The sequence below is a fragment of the Haliotis cracherodii genome, unplaced genomic scaffold, assembly GCF_022045235.1.
Source record: "Haliotis cracherodii isolate W230 unplaced genomic scaffold, xgHalCrac1.p SCAF_14, whole genome shotgun sequence".
Taxonomy (NCBI): Eukaryota; Metazoa; Mollusca; class Gastropoda; order Lepetellida; family Haliotidae; genus Haliotis; species Haliotis cracherodii.
The window spans coordinates 7,191,004-7,214,766 of NW_027266269.1; the positions used below are offsets into that span (position 1 = coordinate 7,191,004).

Genomic DNA, 23,763 nt, shown 5'->3' on the forward strand with positions numbered 1-23,763 from the left:
GACCAGTTGTTATCTAGAATCAACCCAGGTTACAACCAGCAGAGGTTGCTAGGACCAGTTGTTATCTAGAATCAACCCAGGTTACAACCAGCAGAGTTTGCTAGGACCAGCTGTTATCTAGAATCAACCCAGGTTCCAACCAGCAGAGTTTGCTAGGACCAGTTGTTATCTAGAATCAACCCAGGTTACAACCAGCAGAGGTTGCCAGGACCAGTTGTTGTCCAGAAACAACCCAGGTTACAACCAGCAGAGGTTGCTAGGACCAGCTGTTATCCAGAATCAACCCACGTTACAACCAGCAGAGGTCTGGACTCTCAAATGGAATCAAGACAGGATACAGGGATACGAAGAACTGACGAAGAATGCAAAATTCTCCACTTCACAACAACACACAAAACCAATCAGTCGAACAGGTATTTCGAGCAGAACCCTGACGCCTTTCATGAATGAACCAATTTCCTGAAAGCCATGTTCAACCCAGATGAAGGCGCTAGTCCTACAAAACGTGTCTTTGTGACTGAGCAAATTAAAATCAGTTGCTAATTAGTGCCACAATGGACGAGCATGTCAGCGCCTTCAGAACCATGTCTTTATCACAGATCCTTTCACAACTGCTTTTTGCTAATAAGCAACACCTGCAACGACACCAATTTCACCAATTATGAAAATTGCATCTTATAAGGGAAAAAAGCCTGAATGAGTTGCAGAGATATTCTGTGAGGCTGTCACAAGAGACACTGGGTCGATAATAGGGGTGACTATTGGTGTGGAAATCACTATTGCGATAACTATTGATATTGAAAGAAACTATTGCAATAACTATTGATATTGAAAGCAACGTTTGCAATTAATATTAATAGTTTTCAGTGTATCATTTTAGATGGATTTGAGAGTTGAATTAAATCTTGGAACTGAAGTTTCCTTTGAATGTGATAACCATAACAACAAATAAAAAGTAAAGTTTAAGATATGACTGATTTGTTTTTTCTTTACCCTAATAATTTAAGAAAAAGAAACTTCCACATTACCATGTGTACATTACTACCACTCATGATCAAAAGAAAAACAAATTTAAACAGCATGTATTTCATTGTTATGGTAAATACAATCGAAACTATCGATATTCCTAACTGAAATCGATACTATTGATCGGAAACTAATTTAACAATCTATTATTGACTTTAAGTGCTTACCAATAGCAATATATTGATATTTTGATTTATCGTGACACCCCTAGTCGAAAGGCAGGCCTTCTGGTAATATTTGGAGCCACTGAATATTTCCACACAAGTTATCATTCACACTGAATTGGTAGTTTTCTTTAGGTATTCACGACATTACTGAGACCCTTGGGTTGAGAGTCAATTGGGTATTTTAACACCAATATTTATTTTTCTGCTCAAATGGTGTTTCTGGTGCCTTCTGATTTCAAGCTATATGACGGAGGTACGCTTGTTGTAAGAGGCGACGAACGGGATTGGGTGTTCAGGCTCGCTGACTTGGTTGATTGCATGTCTTAGAACTGCAACGATGTGGATCAGGGGACCATGCTTGTCGTAAAAGGTGACTATGCTTGTCGTAAGAGAGGACGAACGGGATCGGGTGGTCAGGCTCGCTGACTTGGTTGATCCATGTCATCAATCCCAATTGTGTGGATCAATGCTCATGATGTCAATCACTGGATTGTCTAGTCCAGACTGGATTATTTACAGACCGCTGTCATATAGCTGGAATATTGGGGAGTGCGGCATTAAAAAACAAACAAACAAACAAAACAAAGAGTAGACATTGTACGAAACAAATCAGCTTAAAATGCTGTTTCTGGTGACTTCTAAATTTTATCTGTTCCTGTGCCTCCCTAAGTGTGCAACAAGTCACTTAAACTCACAACAGCAATAAACAATAAATGTGATGAAACTCCTTGTTCATGCATTATTCACTGCAGTAAAGTTCATGCATTATTCACTGCAGTAAAGTTCATGCATTATTCACTGCAGTAAAGTTCATGCATTATTCACTGCAGTAAAGTTCATGCATTATTCACTGCAGTAAAGTTCATGTATGAGTAATGCCTTTATTATATTGGTTGGTTGGTTGGTTGGTTGGTTTGTTGTTTAAAGCCACACTCAGCAATATTCCAGCTATATGATGGCGGTCTGTAAATAATCGAGTCTGGACCAGACAATCCAGTGATTGATATCATGAGCATCGATCCATACAATTGGGATACGATGACATGCATCAACTAACTCAGCAAGCCTGACCACCCGATCCCGTTAGTCGCCTCTTACGACAAGCATAGTCGCCTTTTACGGCAAGCATGGGTTCTGAAGACCTATTCTACCCCGGATCTTCACGGATCCCTTTATGATATACTTCAGTGTGAAAGACTGAAAGTGCAGTGAACATAACACTTTGACAGAACTATTGTCATACAAGAGTTACCTCCCCGCAAATTGTCTCCCTTTGTGTCTGGCCCACACACAAACTGTTGACTTATTTTTACATTAGTTCCTAGGCAAGGCAAAATAATGACAGATGGTCATTTATGGAGTTAAATTGGCTTCTTGCAGTTATTCTCTTGAAAATGTTTCGCTAAAAACTGTAATTTCTCATTTGACTCGTCAATCGAGACTGTTCGTTTCACATAGCGCCATTTTGTTACTTGACCAGCGTGTATTCCTTCGGTTCCAACTGCAGTCTTGAAGAAGATTTTTTAAAAGTTGATTTTGTATATAATCATATCGAAAAGTATGATAAAGAATTTTAGTGACCTTAAATATTTGTTATCACTTTTGTTTATATTTTTTTAAAGTTTTTGCAAACTCGGAACTACTTTTTAAGTCCCAATTACAAGGGGTGGTGAAACGTCCCTGTATTTTGGTAGGGAGAATTTACATTTCAAGGTTTTAAATTTGTAATGAAAACAATTAATTTTCCGGAACACAAAAAGTACATATACGACATGTTTCTGGTGATATATCCTCTATGCCCTGCATCCGTAAATAAAAACCTGTAGTGAAATAAATATATGCAAGTTAAAATGGGGAAATTATGCAGAGCATTGTAAACAACTGGCCTTTGACATCTTTCATGCATATTTGCATGCAAGCAGCCCAGGCTTAATTGTGATTTATTTTGTGAATTTAAATATATTCAGGGGGACTAGGATATTTAAGAAAATTAAAAATTATCATTAGGATTAACTCCACAAGATAAATAGTTCACTGGAAATGTGGAAAAAACACATACCACATTATGCCTTTCACAGAAAAACAATGCAGTGACCGAAAATGCATCCTGTCTGTGATAACAATCTGAGAGCTCCTGAATGAAAGATGGTGATTCCTAAAGTTTGTTTGTTTAACGCCGCACTCAGCAATATTCCAGCTATATGACAGCGGTCTGTAAATAATCGAGTCTGGACCAGACAATCCAGTGATTGGCATCATGTGCATCCATCCACGCCATTGGGATCGATGACATGCATCAACCAAGTCAGCGAGTCTGACCACCTGATCCCGTTAGTCACCTCTTACGACAAGCATAGTCACCTTTTACGGCAAGCATGGGATGCTGAAGACCTATTCTACCCCGAATCTTCACGGGCCAGATTCCTAAAGATCAGACAGGGTATACAATTTGAAAAGGATGCATTGGCTTATCTGGAGCTCTGCTGATAGACAGAGGACACCTGTTTTAAATGAGTCTGATCAGTTGTTGGAATTTATCTCCCCATTGTCGACTTGATAAAGTGATAGATGGGGCTTATTGATTCAAAGTCAACTGAAATATTGACCAGGAAATTAAAATGACTTATCTCTCATGCTGGACTTGTTCTGAAGACTGTGTGGTTTAACAGTGAGTGGGTTTGTCGTACGCCACTCTGAACAGTGTTTCAGTATGTCAGTGGTGTCAGACCTTTGAATATCCAGGGTAGAACAGGACTTCAGCAACCCATGCTTGCCGTAAAAGGCTACATTGTTTGTCGTAAATGGCGACTTACAGGGCCAGATGGTCAAGCTCGCTGACTTAGTTGATGCATGTCATCGTATCCAAATTGCGTGGATCGATGATCATGATATCAATCACTGGATTATCAGGCCCAGACACGATTATTTACAGACCGCCGCCATATAGCTGGAATATTCCTGAGTGCGGTGTTAAACAACAAAAAAAAGAAACAAACAGTTGTATCATGGTGTTTCAGTTTCTAAACACATGCTCATGACAGTCAGAATAATACAATCGGCTCTGGTTGACATAGTAATGGTTTTGTTGCTTTTTTTTGTGGGAGGAAAGACATAATTTATCACTGTGGTAAAGCCACAGGTATGGTGCTGACAAATCCAGAAATGATAAGGGAAAATCAGGAATTTGAACCCATGGTCATAGGATTCTGGCACGTCTAAGGGATGCAACTCTGCACAGCCAATTGACTCCTGTCCCCTGTATGGCTTAACAAGACTACGAAACAATTATACATGGTACTACAAAACCAGAGCCACAACACAGAAAGAGCCACCAAGAGAGAGCAGAAAAATCGGTTGTTCAATGCCCAGCCTTGTCAAAGCATACGTCAAAAGATGGTACTTGTTGTTACCCTGCCTGTCAATCCTCATTGAGGGGGCTTGTGGGCTCGAAGCCAGTATAGTGGTTGAGTGGGTGAGTTGGTTTTATCAGTATTCCAGTCACGGCGTGTCCGCTTAATGTGGAAGGAAAGCCCGAAGTGATGCAGGTCTCAGACGTTTACCACTTCGGTGAAACCCACGAGCACGGGTATGGTGCTGACAAACGTAGAAACATGATCAGGGTGAACCAAGATTCAAACCCGCAATCATAGGTTTCTGGCGCGCCCAAGGGACGCAACTCTGCACATCGAATCGCTCGCCTTAGACGACTAGGCCACCCACACTCACCAGTATACTGTGTCTGAGTGGATATGTGCCATGATAAACTTGGCTACACTATAAAACCTGCATCAGTCGGGACTTGTACAAGCAGGCACACACATGTGCATGCAAGTGCATGCATTGTTAGTGCAATATATAGCACAATAATCATAACAATCAAACCTTCCCATGAGGCCATTCTGTCAAACTCAATATATCCATTCTAATACCTCTTATAGGATTTCGATACACCTTTATTTGTTTAAACACTGACAACGAGATTGTGGCCCTTGGCACAAACGGAACCAGCATCTTCTTGAGGAATTCAAACTGCGAACATTTCCGTTCAGCTTGCGAGTCAATTAAGATCATATCAGGACGACATATCTGTTGCCATTGGCAACAATTAACACCAGTTCATGTAAACAGTTTTAAAGAGCTCGGATTGGATTAAATGTTTAAAGGTATTGGCATATCTTGTTTATTGCCACTCATCAGAACGAACCGCTCGAACAGACACCCTACTTAGCAGTGAGGTCATTGATTGATGATGGAAGGTTGCTGGGAGGCTTGGGTCGTCGCCACGCCCGTCTGTCATCTGATGCATTGTACAACTTGTTCATCAACCAAGTTAGTCGCCTCTTACAACAAGTAAAGTCGCCTTTTATGGCAAGCATGAGTTGCTGAAGACCTATTCTAACCCGGATCTTGTTCATTTTATTGAGTGAGTGAGTGAGTGAGTGGGTGGGTGGGTGGGTGGGTGAGTGAGTGAGTGAGTGAGTGAGTGAGTGAGTGAGTGAGTGAGTGAGTGAGTGAGTGAGTGAGTGAGTGAGTGAGTATGGTTTTACGCCGCTTTTAGCAATATCCCAGCAATATCACGACGGGGGACACCAGAAATGGGCTTCACACAATGTACCCATGTCGGGAATCGAACCCGGGTCTTCGGCGTGACAAGCGAACCCTTTAAACACTAGGCTACCCGACCGCCCCAGTGAGTGATTGAGTGAGTGAGTGAGTGAGTGATCTACACAGTCAGTAGTATTCCAGCTATATGATGGTGTTCTGTAAATATTCAAGTCTGGACTAGACAATCTAGTGATTGACGTCATGAGCATCGATGCAATTGGGATATGATGAAATGCATCAACCAAGTCAGTTGCCCCTTACAACAAGTATAGTCACCTTTTATGACAAGCATGGAGTGAGTGAGTGAGTGAAAGTGTGAGTGAGTGAGTGAGTGAGTGAGTGAGTGAGTGAGTGAGTGATCCCCACACTCAGTAGTATTCTAGCCATATGATGGCATTCAGTAAGTCTGGACCAGACAATCTAGTGATTGATGTCATGAGCATCGATCTGTGGCGGTTACATGCGTTAGTTACCATTGAGCAACTGGTCAATCATTGAAAGGTGATTAAAGATGCATCACACAGACACTAAGATAAATTCTTAGATTGCTAGAGACGGTCACTGTCAGCCTAGAGTCGATACTACGATAGTTTAGATGTGCATTTCTTCGTTTGTTTAGGATGGGCTGTAGCAAGGAGATTTGTGAACAATCATGCAATCTGACGTTTCTCAATGTAAACTGAAACGCTTATCAGAATATAGATCTTGATTGTCGATCAGATCGTCCTGACCGGGTGCAACCATTTTGTGTGAAGCAAACGCAAGTGATACGAGTGGTGGAATCTGATTGGTCCATAGGAGAGGCTTAGAAGGGACATGACTGGTAATAGCCACTGGTGGTGCTACGATCGAGCCCAGTAATTCCAGCCTAGTTTGGCAAGGGTGGAAACTGGACTTTTAAAGTCAGTTAACTCTCTTGCCTCGGGAAGATGATTTGATTCTGAAGTGTTGAATTTGTTTGCACGCTATTTCAAATGTACCGACAGCTTATTGCCTATAGTTTCATCGTTCCCTTATTTGTTTCCATCAGTATATACGCACCGGTAAAACATTTTATGTAATTAGATTGGTCAGGCAAATATAAAACTGGTGAAATGTATTATAGATCTGTTTCAGACAGAGACGGATTTCTATGTGATATTGACATATGCAACTTTGCCCATTGTCACTACGACTTCCACATGGTACTGTAATTGACATGATGTCAAGCACTGTCAGTCATTGATTGCCTGACAACACTCAGAGGAGAGTTAATTGTCAAACTTCATTCAATGATTAACAGGGAACTTGCGAAGCGTGAAATCAATTATGGCTTGTTTGTTGTTTAACACTGTGTTCAGCAATATTCCAGCTATATGACGGCGGTCTGTAAATAATCTAGTCTGGACCAGACAATCCAGTGATTGACATTATGAACATTGATCTACACAATTGGGATACGATCACATACATTAACCAAGTCAGGAGCCTGACAACCCAATCCTGTTCGTCACCTCTTACGACAAGCATAGCCGCCTTTTATGGCAAGCATGGGTTGCTGAAGACCTATTCTAACCAAGATCTTCACGGGTCACACAATCTATGAGCGTGAAGCCAGCTGTTGCCTAAAGTTCAACAATGACACAACATCATTATCATGAGAACAGTTCCCAATGCATGCCTAAGTAACTCTTAAATCGTGTTAGTGTATTGAGTTATAAATCAGTAAATCAATTCACGAAGGAAATGGGTTTGAAAGATACATTCAGCTTCTATTCTATGACTTTTCTATGGTATTTAATCTCTATATCTCCTCTAATATTTTTCAAAGAGCAAGTGAGTGAGAATGGCTTAGCACTGTTTTTTTTGCAATACTTCAGCAATATCACGTCAGGGACACCAGAAATGGGCTTCAAACATTGTACCCAAAAAGGGAATCAAATTTGGGTTTTCAGTCAACACTTTAACCACTAGGCTACCCCACAGGCCATATTCTGAAAAAAAATCAGGCAAGAAAATAAATTTACTACAAAAACATGTCGTTGTGATGTACCTATTTAAGTAATAAAATGAGTCTGTCAAGGGCAAAATGCAATGTTTGTTGTCACATGCTGTACAGTGCCGTGATTGATGCTATCCACCCAATCTACTAGGTCACTGCCGGACCACCCAATACACTAGGTCACTGCCGGACCACCCAATCTACTAGGTCACTGCCGGACCACCCAATACACTAGGTCACTGCCGGACCACCCAATACACTAGGTCACTGCCGGACCACCCAATACACTAGGTCACTGCCGGACCACCCAATCTACTAGGTCACTGCCGGACCACCCAATACACTAGGTCACTGCCGGACCACCCAATACACTAGGTCACTGCCGGACCACCCAATCAACTAGGTCATTGCCGGACCACCCAATCAACTAGGTCATTGCCGGACCACCCAATCAACTAGGTCACTGCCGGACCACCCAATCAACTAGGTCATTGCCGGACCACCCAATCAACTAGGTCATTGCCGGACCACCCAGTCAACTAGGTCATTGCCGGACCACCCAGTCAACTAGGTCATTGCCAGACCACCCAATACACTAGGTCACTGCCGGACTACCCAATACACTAGGTCATTGCCGGACCACCCAATCCAATAGGTCACTGCCAGACCACCCAATCAACTAGGTCATTGCCGGACCACCCAGTCAACTAGGTCATTGCCGGTCCACCCAATCCACTAGGTCATTGCCGGACCACCCAATCAACTAGGTCATTGCCGGACCACCCAGTCAACTAGGTCATTGCCGGTCCACCCAGTCAACTAGGTCATTGCCGGACCACCCAATACACTAGGTCATTGCCGGACCACCCAGTCAACTAGGTCATTGCCGGACCACCCAATCCACTAGGTCATTGCCGGACCACCCAATCCACTAGGTCATTGCCGGACCACCCAATACACTAGGTCACTGCCGGACCACCCAATCAACTAGGTCACTGCCGGACCACCCAATCAACTAGGTCATTGCGGGACCAACAGTCAACTAGGTCATTGCCGGTCCACCCAATCCACTAGGTCATTGCTGGACCACCCAATCAAATAGGTCACCAATAGACCATCCAATATACAAAGTCACCAATAAACCACCCAATACACAGTCACCAATAGACCACCCAATATACAAAGTCACCAATAGACCACCCAATACACAAAGTCACCAATAGACCACCCAATCCACTAAGTCACCAATGGACCACCCAATACACTAAGTCACAAGGTCATCAATAGACCATCCAATACACAAAGTCACCAATAGACCACCCAATCCACCAAGTCACCAATAGACCACCCAATACACTAAGTCACTACGTCATCAAAAGACCACCCAATACACAAAGCCACCACCCAATACACAAAGTCACCAATGAACCACCCAATACACTAAATCACTAGGTCACCAATAGACCACCCATATATACAAAGTCACCAATAGACCACCCAATCCACTAAATCACCAATGGACCACCCAATACACTAGGTCACTAAGTCACCAATGGACCACTCAATACACCAAGTCACCAATAGACCACCCAATACACTAAGTCACCAATGAACCACCCAATACACTAAGTCACTAGGCCATCAAAAGACCACCCAATACACAAAGTCACCAATAGACCACCCAATCCACTTAGTCACCAATAGACCACCCAATCCACAAAGTCACCAATAGACCACCCAATACACAAAGTCACCAATAGACCACCCAATACACAAAGTCACCAATAGACCACCCAATACACAAAGTCACAGTGGACCATCCAATCCTCTTAGCCACTGCCCCGTGAAGACCCGGGTTAGGAATGGTCCTCAGCAACCCATGCCTGCCACACTTACAGGCAACTACACATATTGAAAGAGGCGACTAACGGGATCGTCCTATCCCAATTGCGTAGATCAGTGAGTATTGCTTTACGCTGCTTTTAGCAATATTCCAGCAATATCACGGCGCTACCATCAAGCCTGAAAATTCAAGCCTAGTTCGGCAAGGGTGGAAACTGGAAATAGTCAGTTAATGCCCTTGACTCAGGAAGATGGCCACTGAGCGGAGGAAGAGTGACTGAGTGAGTATGGTTTTACGCCGCTTTTAGCAATATTCCAGCAATATCACGGCGGGGGACACCAGAAATGGGCTTCACACATTGTACCCATGTCGGAAATTGAACCCGGGTCTTCGGCATGACGAGTGAACGCTTAAACCGCTCCGACTGCCCCCTGGCGACAAGTTCCAACCCCCCATCAACAAGTTCTAAAGCCACATGGCCTAAACAGCATTCATAATATATTGAACAATATTGGCAGAATCTCGTCCGCAGGTGAGTAAGACTGATCCTATCAATTGTCCATTATGCAACGTCCTCGCAGGGAACCACACATACTAACTACTGCAATAACACACGATGTTCAACACCGCCATTACCACCTACCATATTCATCATAATAACCGCATAGGGTGCTCTCAAAATTTGAAATAGGGGGCTCTCATTAGAATAAAATTTTGGTGCGAAAAAAAACAGAGTTGGAAGATAGTAAATTTCGTGGTCTATGGTGACAGCCTGAAATGACACAAAAAAAGTCTGTGCGTATTATACACGACGCATATATTTTTCCAGAATTTAATTGCCCATAATTAAGGGTGCATATAACACACGAATGCATATTATACACGAATAAATACGTCTTGTGTACATTGATCAATCGGAAGGAATTGGAATTGTTCACTTGCCAATATATTAGCAAATATCGCCATGGGCGCTTATTAGTCAGGGCGCTTATTATGTCGAATACGGTACTTCCTATTCAGCTCAGATCAATATTTCATCATATATTCATATCAACCTTTATAGAATTGCCTCGTTATTTCAGAATTATGCAATGCATGACATTTATCCGGTTATATGGATTCCAAATTGCCGATAAGTCGGAGGAACCCAAGAGATTTACACGTGGATCAGGTGCTGTGTGTAGCTTCAAATTGAAACCTTCCAATTATTTAGGAGATAAACAGACCGGTGTTTTTAATGCGGAGCTTGTTTACTGTAGACTCAACTTCTAGATGATTAACAGAAACTGTGATGTAAGACAGGTGGTTGTCTGTGAGCCGGTGTCACATTTATTTGAACTAAAGGTGCATATAACACACAAGTGCGTGTACATTGATCAATCGGATGGGGTGCTAATTGGGATTGTTCTCTAGACTTTCCGTAAGTAATCGAGTCTGGACCAGACAATCCAGTGATTGACATGAGCATCGAACCACGCAGTTGGGATACGATGACATGCATCAAACAAGTCAGCGAGCCTGACCACCAGATCCTGTTAGTCGCCTCTTACGACAAGTGTAGTCGCCTTTTACGGCAAGCATGGGTTGCTGAAGACCTATTCTACCCCAGATTTTTACGTGTCTCATCTAGAAATAATTAATGGTAAAATATAACGTCATCTGAGTCCAACTTGTTGCCTTAGAAACACAAAATCTAAAAATTAAAATTAAAACTGAATACCAGAATGCACCAGTTTAGTTGTAAGATGTGTACAAAGTTTCACAAAGAAAGACTTGTTTTCGAGTTATGCTCAAAAAACACTCCCTACCCTAATTTGAACCAAGTCCAACTTGTTTCCAAAACAAATTTTTTTTCAAAAATTCTGAAATGGCAAAAGGCACCAGTTCATAGCATACCTGATGTATACAAAGTTTCACGAAGAAATATTGCAGAATTTGGCTCCCGAAAACAAACATGACAGGATGGACAAACAGATGGATGAAGACTGTTTCTAAAAAATAATACCCCATAAATCTTCATTTGAGCGGGGAAAAATCACAGATCAATAGGAATTCAAAGTTAAGCCAAATAACATCTGTATTCAGGTGAGCTAACATCCCCCTCCCCCCAATCATCAGTTCTGATGAAGCTGAGCAATATTTCTGTCTAATTCCGACAACACGACCTCCGTAATCCCATCCCAATGATGCATCGGTCTGCTGGAACACTAATGCCATTGTCTGGGATCAATGCCGCCCAATTGGTCAATTAGTGAATACGAATGCATATACACAACTACCCTAAGTTCATGATCGAGGTGTTGATGTATCTAAAACAGCTTCAGGGACCGTCTCAAAAGCTGGTAAAATACAATGGGTGGCTATTAAGTTCGGAGCCTTAAACTATAAAGGGACATAAGTGAGTTGGGTTTAACACCTCTTTTAATAGTATTCCAGTTATATCACGGCGTGGCAGCTTAATGTGGGAGGAAAGCCTGAAGTGATGCAGGTCTCAGACGTTTACCACTTCGGTGAAACCCACGAGCATTGGTAAGGTGCTGACAAACCTAGAAACATAATCGGGGCGAACATGGATTCGAACCCACAATCATAGGTCTCTGGCTTGCCGAAGAGATGCAGCTATGCACAGCGAATTGCGGCGCCTTAGACAACAGTGCCACCTTGCCCAAGTCTAAGGACTTGTAACAGTTCCTTGTGGACTCCCCCATCAGATAGATGGCAACACTGCAGGAGATCCTAAACGTGGACAAGTAAAATTATAAATTTATATCTAATCCTGATCCTGGGTGATCCTAGATTCTATGACATTGAAGAATTCTTGATTCTGATTGGTTAAAATGAGGTATCAAATTTTCGACAGACACCTCTAAATTATACCTTTCCACACAAAACACATACATATTAAACATCAATAGCCTACATATATATTGATCCTTATTAATGGCTGATAACCCATCACATATGCTTACATTCAATATCTGAACATTACTGACGATTTTCTCCTCGACCTTAACCCTGACTGGTTTTATGAGATGACAATGCTTAAAGAAGGTTGGTTGGTTGGTTGGTTTGTTGTTTAACGCCGCACTCAGCAATATTCCAGCGGTCTGTAAATAATCGAGTCTGGACCAAACAATCAAGTGATTGACAGCATGAGCATCGATCCACACAATTGGGATCGATGACATGCATCAACCAAGTCAGCGAGCCTGACCACCCAATCCCGTTCATCGCCTCTTACGACAAGCATAGTTGCCTTTTAAGGCAAGCATGGGTTGCTGAAGACCTATTCTACCCCGGATCTTCACAGGTCGCTAAATGAAGGCATAACGTTTGCATACAAATAATAATGGTCATAAACCTAAAGCGCTCGGTTCCAAATTAAAAATAAGGGGTATCAATTCTACAGTGAATACCTCCAATTTCCTCCAGTTTTTCTCCCAAATGACCTGCTCCTAATGACTTGTTAGCCTCCCTTGTGCGTCACTGTTGAATGTTCAAGGTAGTCACATTACAAAATTAATTCTCTCCGGAGAGATGATTCCTGGTGGTTCGTAAGTTATTGAAGTGAAGCACGCAGCATCTGTCATGGAGAGCTTGTGGGAGAACACTCTCATAACATATATTCAACCATAAATTTGGAATGAATGAATGAATATGGTTTTACGCCGCTTTTAGCAATATTCCAGCAATATTACGGTGGGGGACACCAGAAATGGGCTTCACACATTGTAGCCATGTCGGGAATGGAACAAAGGTCTTCGGCGTGACAAGCAAACGCTTTAACCACTAGGCTACCCGACCGCCCCATAAATTTGGAAATGACTGGATTCTGATTAAGCAATCAGAGGTATTAAATCACTATAAGTACCTCTGATTGACACAGCCAATTTAACAATCCAATCTCTGGGAGTCAGTATGGTTTTAGCAATATTCCTGTAATATCACATCGGGGGTCACCACAAATTGGCTTCACTCATTGTATCCATTTGGGAATCGAACCCGGGCCTTTGGCATAAAGGAGCTTATGCTTTAACCACTAGGCTACTCCATCGCCCCCATCTCTGCATCTTCCAGAGGCAAGAGAGTTAACTGTCTATAAAAGTCCAACTAGGCTGGTATTATGGAGTTACATTTTGGCTGGACTAACGAGTCTATATATGCATAGTCCAATCAAAATCGGGCACCGAAATCGAAATCCGGTACGTAAAGTGTCATGCAGATTTCGGTTGATTGCAGGATTTGCCAAGCATGTGCACCGCTAACTCGTTGTCAACAGATATTTTGTGAATCTTTTCCTGTTTTTAATCAAGGTGCTAAGATTATTTGATGCACTTCACGATGTAAGACTCGTTTTATCACAATATAGATCTTGATTATCGATCAGATCGTCTTGACTGGGCGCCAGCGTTTTGTTTGAAGCAAATGCAAGTGATACGAGAGGTGGAATCTGATTGGTCAATAGGCGAGGCATAGAAAGGACATAACTCGTAATAGCCACTGGTAGTGCTACAATCGAGCCCAGGAATTCCAGCCTAGTTCGGCAAGGGTGGAAACTGGACTTTTAAAGTCAGTTAACTCCCATGACTCAGGAAGATGGCATCTCTGTGGAGGCTATTACAGTGGACCCTTTGATGTAATACAGTGCAGGGTACCCCTTGCCTCCCAAAAATTCATCAAGAATTTCCCTAAAAAAACATGGTCATCCAATAAAATTGATAAATAAACTGAGATTATATTCCCATTTGCTGTGAGCTCGTAACAACTGAAATACCATGTCAACAAATCTGTACTGACGTACGCAAATTAATCCAGTTATTAAACAACTTGGTTATGCAAAATATTCATTGTATGTCTGGACTTATGTTTGTAATCTATATCATTGATTTTATTCAAAATTTCATTCAATATTGTTCAAATTTAATTTCAGCAAAATCGTATGTGAAGTGATCGGTAGATTGCACAACTCACCGTTATTTACAGCAACCACGGTCATGGATACATATATCATAAATGCCATACCTTGACTCGTTAAAAGTAATATTTGTTGTAGTTTGACTTATATATGTCTAGTGGTCAATAAAAACTATCCGCAATAGTAATCAGCTATACCAAGGTGTTACGCTTATGGTTATAATTGTTATATATATATATTTTGAAATATATTATTCCTGATATGATAGTTTTAAATACACTTCCTGATCATTGCATAAAAAGTCTTTAAACTTGTATTATTGTGTATTTTTTAACCAAACCATCGGTAGATTGGGAAAATATGTACACAAAGCTGATTGCTACCTCCAGCTAAGTTTATAAGTAAATACACATGGTATTCTTAATCACTGCATATAAAACAATGTCTATCAGAACACTTAATAATAAAATTTATATGGTAAATCATGTCACATTTTTTCAGTATGACTCATTTCACAAAAATATTCCGATTTACACAAACAGTTTGAATCATCATCACCTACGATCTAGGCCAGATTCATACATTCGTAAGCAAAACATGACTTATCACTGTAAGTCTGTTCTTCTATCAAAACAGTTGGACTTCTCCAACAAGAACTGTACATGTTTATCTACCAAAAGACTATTTCTCTGTCGCAAGAGCAACAAACGGTATGCGGTAGTCATCGTATCTCAATTGTGTGGATTGATGTTCATGATGTCAGTCACTGGATTTTCTGGCCCAGACAAACATCAGATAGCTGAAATATTGCGTTGAGTGTGGCGTTAAACAACAAACAAACAAAAACTATTTCTCTGATAAGAACCCTTTATCTATTGAAAATGGTTGACTTCTCCAACAAGAACTGTTTATCTATCAAAACAGGTTGACTTCTCAAACAAGAACTGTTTATCTATCAAAACAGGTTGACTTCTCAAACAAGAACCGTTTATCTATCAAAACAGATTGACTTCTCAAACATGAACTGTTTATCTATCAAAACAGGTTGACTTCTCAAACAAGAACCGTTTATCTATCAAAACAGGTTGACTTCTCAAACAAGAACCATTAATCTATCAAAACAGGTTGACTTCTCAATCAAGAACCGTTTATCTATTAAAACAGGTTGACTTCTCAAACAAGAACTGTTTATCTATCAAAACATATTGACTTCTCAAACAAGAACTGTTTATCTATCAAAACAGGTTGACTTCTCAAACATGAACTGTTTATCTATCAAAACAGGTTGACTTCTCAAACAAGAACCGTTTATCTATCAAGACAGGTATACTTCTAAAACAAGAACCGTTTATCAAAACAGATTGACTTCTCAAACATGAACCATTAATCTATCAAAACAGGTTGACTTCTCAATCAAGAACCGTTTATCTATCAAAACAGGTTGACTTCTCAAACAAGAACCGTTTATCTATCAAAACAGGTTGACTTCTCAAACAAGAACCGTTTATCTATCAAAACAGGTTGACTTCTCAAACAAGAACCGTTTATCTATCAAAACAGATTGACTTCTCAAACAAGAACTATCAATCTATCAAAACAGGTTGACTTCTCAAACAAGAACCATTAATCTATCAAAACAGGTTGACTTCTCAATCAAGAACCGTTTATCTATCAAAACAGGTTGACTTCTCAAACAAGAACCGTTTATCTATCAAAACAGGTTGACTTCTCAAACAAGAACCGTTTATCTATCAAAACAGGTTGACTTCTCAAACATGAACCGTTTATCTATCAAAACAGGTTGACTTCTCAAACAAGAACCGTTTATCTATTAAAACAGGTTGACTTCTCAAACAAGAACTGTTTATCTATCAAAACAGGTTGACTTCTCAAACAAGAACTGTTTATCTATCAAAACAGATTGACTTCTCAAACAAGAACTATTAATCTATCAAAACAGGTTGACTTCTCAAACAAGAACCATTAATCTATCAAAACAGGTTGACTTCTCAATCAAGAACCGTTTATCTACCAAAACAGGTTGACTTCTCAAACAAGAACCGTTTATCTATCAAAACAGGTTGACTTCTCAAACAAGAACCGTTTATCAAAACAGGTTGACTTCTCAAACATGAACCGTTTATCTATCAAAACAGGTTGACTTCTCAAACAAGAACCGTTTATCTATTAAAACAGGTTGACTTCTCAAACAGGAACCATTAATCTATCAAAACAGGTTGACTTCTCAAACATGAACTGTTTATCTATCAAAACAGGTTGACTTCTCAAACAAGAACCGTTTATCTATTAAAACAGATTGACTTCTCAAACAAGAACCGTTTATCTATCAAAACAGGTTGACTTCTCAAACATGAACTGTTTATCTTTCAAAACAGGTTGACTTCTCAAACATGAACTGTTTATCTTTCAAAACAGGTTGACTTCTCAAACAAGAACTGTTTATCTATCAAGACAGGTTGACTTCTCCAAGAAGAACCGTTTATCTATCAAGACAGGTTGACTTCTCAAACAAGAACCGTTCATCAAAACAGATTGACTTCTCAAACAAGAACCGTTTATCTATCAAAACAGGTTGACTTCTCAAACAAGAACCGTTATTCTATCAAAACAGGTTGACTTCTCAAACAAGAACCATTCAACTACGAAAAACGTATCACTGTTTCAACAAAGGCCATCTGCTAACTAGTGAATTATAGATAAACAAAACAGGCACGTCTGTTCCGTCAATAACTCATTAGCCACTGAAATAGCAGAACGATTTAAACAACTCTCTTTCACCCAACAATCAAACAGGCTTATTCCTTTCTCCAGACCTGTCTCTGGCGGTATCATCTCGTCTCCCCATCTCATCTCCTCATCCCGGGATGTGTACCATCATCCTCAGCCATGTGCACAGAGAGACATGCCTACATATTCTGTCAATATTGAGTGATATAAACCAGTTTGCTCTAAATATGTACAGACGCCAGATCCAGTGATGTATATGTTTAACCATTCAAATTGGCACTTATCTGGTTTTATATTTGGTATTACAGACATCTGATGTGTTAACTGTGCAAGTCATATGGCTTGGATTTCACGAGGCCCCCTTTTTCAAAACCCTTGATCCGACTGATACACATGTTAGAGCTGTCTCTTTGCGCAGTGACTAACAGTGACTTGTCACTAACAGGTGCTCTACAAATGACATGTTTTTAATAACAGAAATGTAGAAAAAATATTACATCCAGTTAAGCGGTATTTTTATTACCCTGGAGCCGGATCATACCCCATTTCATGAGTGACTTTGTTACCTTTCCTTAAAACAGTTAATATTCCTTTACATTTCACCTAAAAGACAACCGCCTCCGTGGTTTAGTGGTAGAACGTCCGCCCAGAGTGCGGAATGTCCAGGGTTCGATTCCCGGCTGCATCATACCAAAAGACGTTAAAAGATGGTTCTTGTTGTTACCCTGTCTGGCGCTCGGCATTAAGGGGCCAAAACAAGGACTGGTCGGCTCGGAGTCAGTATACTGTGTCTGAGTGGGGTATTCATGTTAAACTGCGGCATGGTATCTCAGTGAGCTAGCACCATAAATCGGCATCAGTCTGGACTAGTACAAACAAACACGTACATGCATGTCGCTATATGAGTGCAATAATCTTGGACGCGACGCTAAACCCCATTTCACCTCACCACCTCCCCTAAAAGACAAAAGTAAAGTAAATAATTTGATAAAATACTATTTTCATCCAACTGATGCCATTTTCTTAAAAGAGCAACTAAAATATTTAAATTTTACACTAATTTTATTGTTTTCGTTATTTTGTCCATGGACCAAGAATTTGAAAAAAAATGTGAATCATCAAATAATAATTTCCAACTATAAGATGGTGGTTTGTAAATAATCAAGTCTGGACCAGACAATCCAGTGATTGACATCACGAGCACCGACCTACACAACTGGGATACAATGACATGCATCAACCAAGTCAGTGAGTCTGACCACCCGATCCTGTTAGTCGCCTCTTACGACAAGCATGGGTTGCTGAAGACCAGCTCTGAACCACTATCTTGACAAGGCCGAACTGAGCAGTGAAGTTCAAGGAAGCATCTCCGGCCTGAACTTCATCAATACTTCAGATGGATTTTAAAAGATGCCTGATCTGATCAATATCTCAGATTAAACTTCCCATACTTGTTTTGTCGAACACTTGAAAAGCAAATTCTTTGCATATAATCAATAAGTTTCAGGGAAACTTTGCTATTTAGCTTGAAGACTGAACAAGCTGAACGAACGGCCCTATTGAACATGATGACATACCACTCAAAGAAGTACAACAACACCTGAGTCTTTCCTGTCACTATAGTTAATCTGTCACGCCATCATTGCCATCACAGATTAACTATAGTTATATAAAGAATATAGTTAATCTGTCACGCCATCACTGCCATCACAGATTAACTATAGTTATATAAAGAATATAGTTAATCTGTCACGCCGTCATTCCCATCACAGATTATAAATAGTTATATAAAGACTATAGTTATTCTGTCACGCCATCATTGCTATCACAGATTAACTATAGTTATATAAAGAATATAGTTAATCTATCACGCAATCACTGCCATCACAGATTAACTATAGTTATATAAAGAATATAGTTAATCTGTCACACCATCACTGCCATCACAGATTAACTATAGTTATATAAAGAATATAGTTAATCTGCCACGCCATCATTGCCATCACAGATTAACTATATTTATATAAAGAATATAGTTAATCTGTCACGCCGTCATTGCCATCACAGATTAACTATAGTTATATAAAGAATATAGTTAATCTGTCACGCCATCATTGCCATCACAGATTAACTATAGTTATATAAAGAATATAGTTAATCTGTCATGCTGTCACTGTCATCACAGATTAACTATAGTTATATAAAGAACACATTTAATCTGTCACGCCATCATCACAGATTAACTATAGTTACATAAAGAATATAGTTAATCTGTCATGCCATCATTGCTATCACAGATTAACTATAGTTATATAAAGAATATAGTTAATCTGTCACGCCGTCATTCCCATCACAGATTAACTATAGTAATATAAAGAATATAGTTATTCTGTCACGCCATCATTGCTATCACAGAATAACTATAGCTATATAAAGAATATAGTTAATCTATCACGCCGTCATTCCCATCACAGATTAACTATAGTTATATAAAGAATATAGTTAATCTGTCAAGCCATCATTGCCATCACAGATTAACTATAGTAATATAAAGAATATAGTTATTCTGTCACGCCATCATTGCTATCACAGAATAACTATAGCTATATAAAGAATATAGTTAATCTATCACGCAATCACTGCCATCACAGATTAACTATAGTTATATAAAGAATATAGTTAATCTGTCACACCATCACTGCCATCACAGATTAACTATAGTCATTTGAGTGAGTATGGTTTTACGCCGCTTTTAGCAATATTCCAGCAATATCACGGCGGGGGACACAAGAAATGGGCTTCACACATTGTAGCCATGTGGGGAATCGAACCCGAGTCTTCGGCGTGATGAGCGAACGCTTTAACCACTACGCTACCCGACCATCCCTATATAGTTATATGAAAGAATATAGTTTGTCTGTCATGCCATGCAGTGTCAGAAATATACGGCCTGCCCACCTGCCCGTGACTTGTAACTTTTTTGTCGGACTGCATGAAATTTTTCTCCACCTGCCTGACTGTCTTAAGACTACTTATATAGTCAAAACCTGGTTTGTCCATCAATCCGTATTTTGTTTCCAGAGCAATTAACTTGAAAGCTGTGAAAAGAAATTCATCAAACTTGGAACGTGAATTAACCAGAGACTGAAGTGGTGCCTTATACTATTGTGAGAGCTGGGGGATTTGTCATCTTCTGATGACTCTTGTTATTCTCAAGTAGTTTGCATTATTTCATCTGCATCAAAACAGTTCGCCTCCGTGGTCTAGTGGTAGAGCATCCGCCTAGAGAGGGGAACGTCCAGGGTTCGATCCCCGACCGCGTCATACCAAAAGACGTTCAAAGATGGTACTTGTTGTTACCCTGTCTGGCGCTTGGCATTAAGGGGCTAAAACAAGGACTGACGGCTCGGAGTCAGTATACTTTGTCTGAGTGGGGTATTCATGTTAAAATGCGGCATGGTATCTCAGTGAGCTAGCACTATAAATCGGCATCAGTCCGGACTAGTACAAGCAGCCACACAAACACACACACGTACATGCACATCGCTTTATAAGTGCAATAATCTTGGACGCGACGTTAAACCCCATTTCACCTCACCACCTCACCTGTAAATCAAAACGCGATTTGTCTCTTATTTTGGGTAGTTTTTCTGAATGAGGGCAGGTAACTTTCACAGAAACACACAACAGCAATATTCTAATAATAAGTGAGACCTAGCGCCATTTTTAGACCCAAGACTTAATGCAGGGGATATAGTCATCATCTGGTCCATCCATCCGTATTTCGTTGCCGGAGCCTAACTTGAATACTGTGACAAAATTTTCATCAAACTTGGTACATGTATTAACTAGAGGCTGAAGTGGTGCCTTTTCTTATTGTGGGTTCCGGGGGGATTTGTCATCTTCTGATGACTCTTGTTATTCTCAAGCAGTTTGCCGTTTTTCAACTGAATCAAGATGTGATTTATCTCTTATTTTTTGTGTGATTTTTCAATATTTATAATGTCTGAATGCGGGCAGGTAACTATGAAGATGGGCAGGCAACACTTACGGTCACCTGCCAGACTGTCTTGATAAGAACTATTTCAAACACTGATGTCATGGCAGATTATATATAGCTCCTGAAAGCTCCTTTAACTTATTTTGAGAAGTATATATTCGAACAGAATAATCGTATCTGATTCTGTTGTAACTTATCCATTTTGAGTTGTTTGTTATTATATTAATTGCTTATTGTTATATTAAATCAGGCCTCCAGAGAGTTTTCCAAGCCATTGAGTATTTATTTACTCACGTCATCAGTCACACTGGGTATTGATAGTTTTATGATAGTATATTTTCACTCCCTTGGGTCATGTCTGTTGTGTATCCATGAACCAATAAAAATCACTTTTTAAATTTTTTTACGTAAAGTGCTGTTTCAGGTTACAGTTTTCGTATTATTTCTTTACATAATTCATGTAGATGTGATGCCTTCATTCGATCGGCAAATAAAGATCGTAAAGATATATAGGCACTCAAACTAAAAAGGTTCTTAGGTAAATACACAAAGTGTTATAACAATATTTTTTTGACATTTTTCATGCATTTGTACATAAGCAACTCCAAATAAATTGGGTGTTAGTGATGTATTTTGCATATTTTTCTCAAATACACAGCTTATTTCAAGACCTTATTTATAAAAAAGTTGAATTGAGAGGATATTGTTTTACAGCGCTTACAATATTCCAGCAATATCATGGCGGGGGACACCAGAAATGGGCTTCACACACTGTACCCATGTGGGGAATCGAACTCGGATCTTTGGCATGATGAGTGACCACTTTAACCACAAGGCTACCAGACTGCCCCATTAGGAGTTTAAGCCTCTGGGTTTGTTTGTTTGTTTGTTTGTTGTTTAACACCACACTCAGCAATACTTCAGCTATATGACGGTGGTCTGTAAATAATCGAGTCTGGACCAGACAATCCAGTGATTGACATCATGAGCTTCGATCCATGCGATTGAGATACGATGATATGCATCAACCAAGTCAGTGAACCTGACCACCCGATCCCGTTTGTCGCCATTTACGACAAGCAGGGGTTAGACCTATTCTACCCAGGATCTTCACGGGTTTAAGCCTCTGGGGTTTCTATACTTCCAGGGAGTTGAGAATACACAGATCTGTTGCCATGGGTAACAATGTTTTCATGTTAAAGGTGGTCAATAAGTCTCAAAATATCAAAATATGAGATATGATTATTATCCTTCTACGAGAAAAGCTTCACTTCACATGATGAAAAAACAGAAACATCCTAAAAAAATACCCCTTCAATTCAAAATATGACACCTTAGAACAATTACAAACTTCTGTAAAATGGATAAAACTGCAAAGTGCAATTTCTAGAAACTTAATGAAAATCATTACTTGAATCAAGATGAAACATTTCATTCTAAAAGATTATTGACAATCAAACATGAAGATTTTATCAATTATTTCCAGAAAAAGATCAAAGGGTTTCTTACATTTTTCAAAGCTGGAAACTCCACAATTCACAAACAGATCAATGGGAATATTTCCAATCCAAAAATCCACATCTGCAATGAACTCATCAAACACACCGTGTGTGATCCACCGCTGTTAGTGAAACACCTTCCCAATGTGGTGTCAGCGAGAGCCTTAGTTCAATTGAACCGTTTGTTCACCAGGCACTTGTTCACGAGAGCACCGCAAACTCAATCCCATCCAATGCTATGACAATGCAAACGACCAAGGCTATAGCAAGGGAACCAGCGATGCTATACGAGCGGCGAATGAGTTGTCGAGCTTTTGTAACAAGCTATCGCACCGTTCGCTACACCTGTGGATGGAGAGCTGGAACTGTGTGAATGCTACGGAGGCTGCAGTAACTGAAGGCATAGAGAATTGGTCCATGCCACAGCTTGTGATGGATCAATACCTGTAGCTGCTTCTGATGCTGGTGGGATGAGGTGTGAAACTGCAAGCTTTACGGCATCTCGGTCCAGTGTCAAAATCTACTTCAACGACACGTCCAGGCTTCACACATGGGGCAGATCTTTCAAGGTGGCAACTGTTGCACTTGTGAATGTGGTTTAAATTGGAAAACTTAAATCAAAAAGTGGTTTAAATGATGGGTTGTATGCTGGGTGTTTCCTGAAAGTGTTTTATGAAAACACTGTTAAATGTGTATGTCACTTCAAAGAACACCTAGTTGAGATTCAAGCAGGGGGAACATGTTTTTCGAGGTGGTTTAGATGAAAGGATAAAACACGACTCCGAGGTTTTAGTTCCCTGATGCGAACACGGACTGACCTGGTAAAACTGAGGCATTGACGTGATGTTTTACTAGCGAGGTCATACTTATAAAAAGTGAAACTCTATACTTGTTCTTACTAAGAACAAGTAAAACTTCATACTCTTACTTATAAAAAGTGAAACTTCAAACATGGTCTTACTAAGAACAAGTAAAACTT

General features: G+C 40.1%; 1 protein-coding gene across 2 annotated transcripts in view; it reads right to left on the reverse strand.

Annotated features, from left to right (window-relative positions):
- Positions 1 to 23,763, reverse strand: part of LOC139460991 (NAD(P)H-hydrate epimerase-like) — a 276,986-nt gene that overhangs the window by 197,114 nt on the left and 56,109 nt on the right. The window contains exon 1 of one of the 2 annotated variants that reach the window (XM_071242455.1): positions 22,795 to 22,984. The exons of the other annotated variant lie outside the window; for it this stretch is intronic. The gene's annotated coding sequence lies outside the window, so the exon portion shown is untranslated. Of the gene's footprint in view, positions 1 to 22,794; positions 22,985 to 23,763 lie in introns of those variants that run through there. 2 annotated transcript variants of the gene reach the window in all.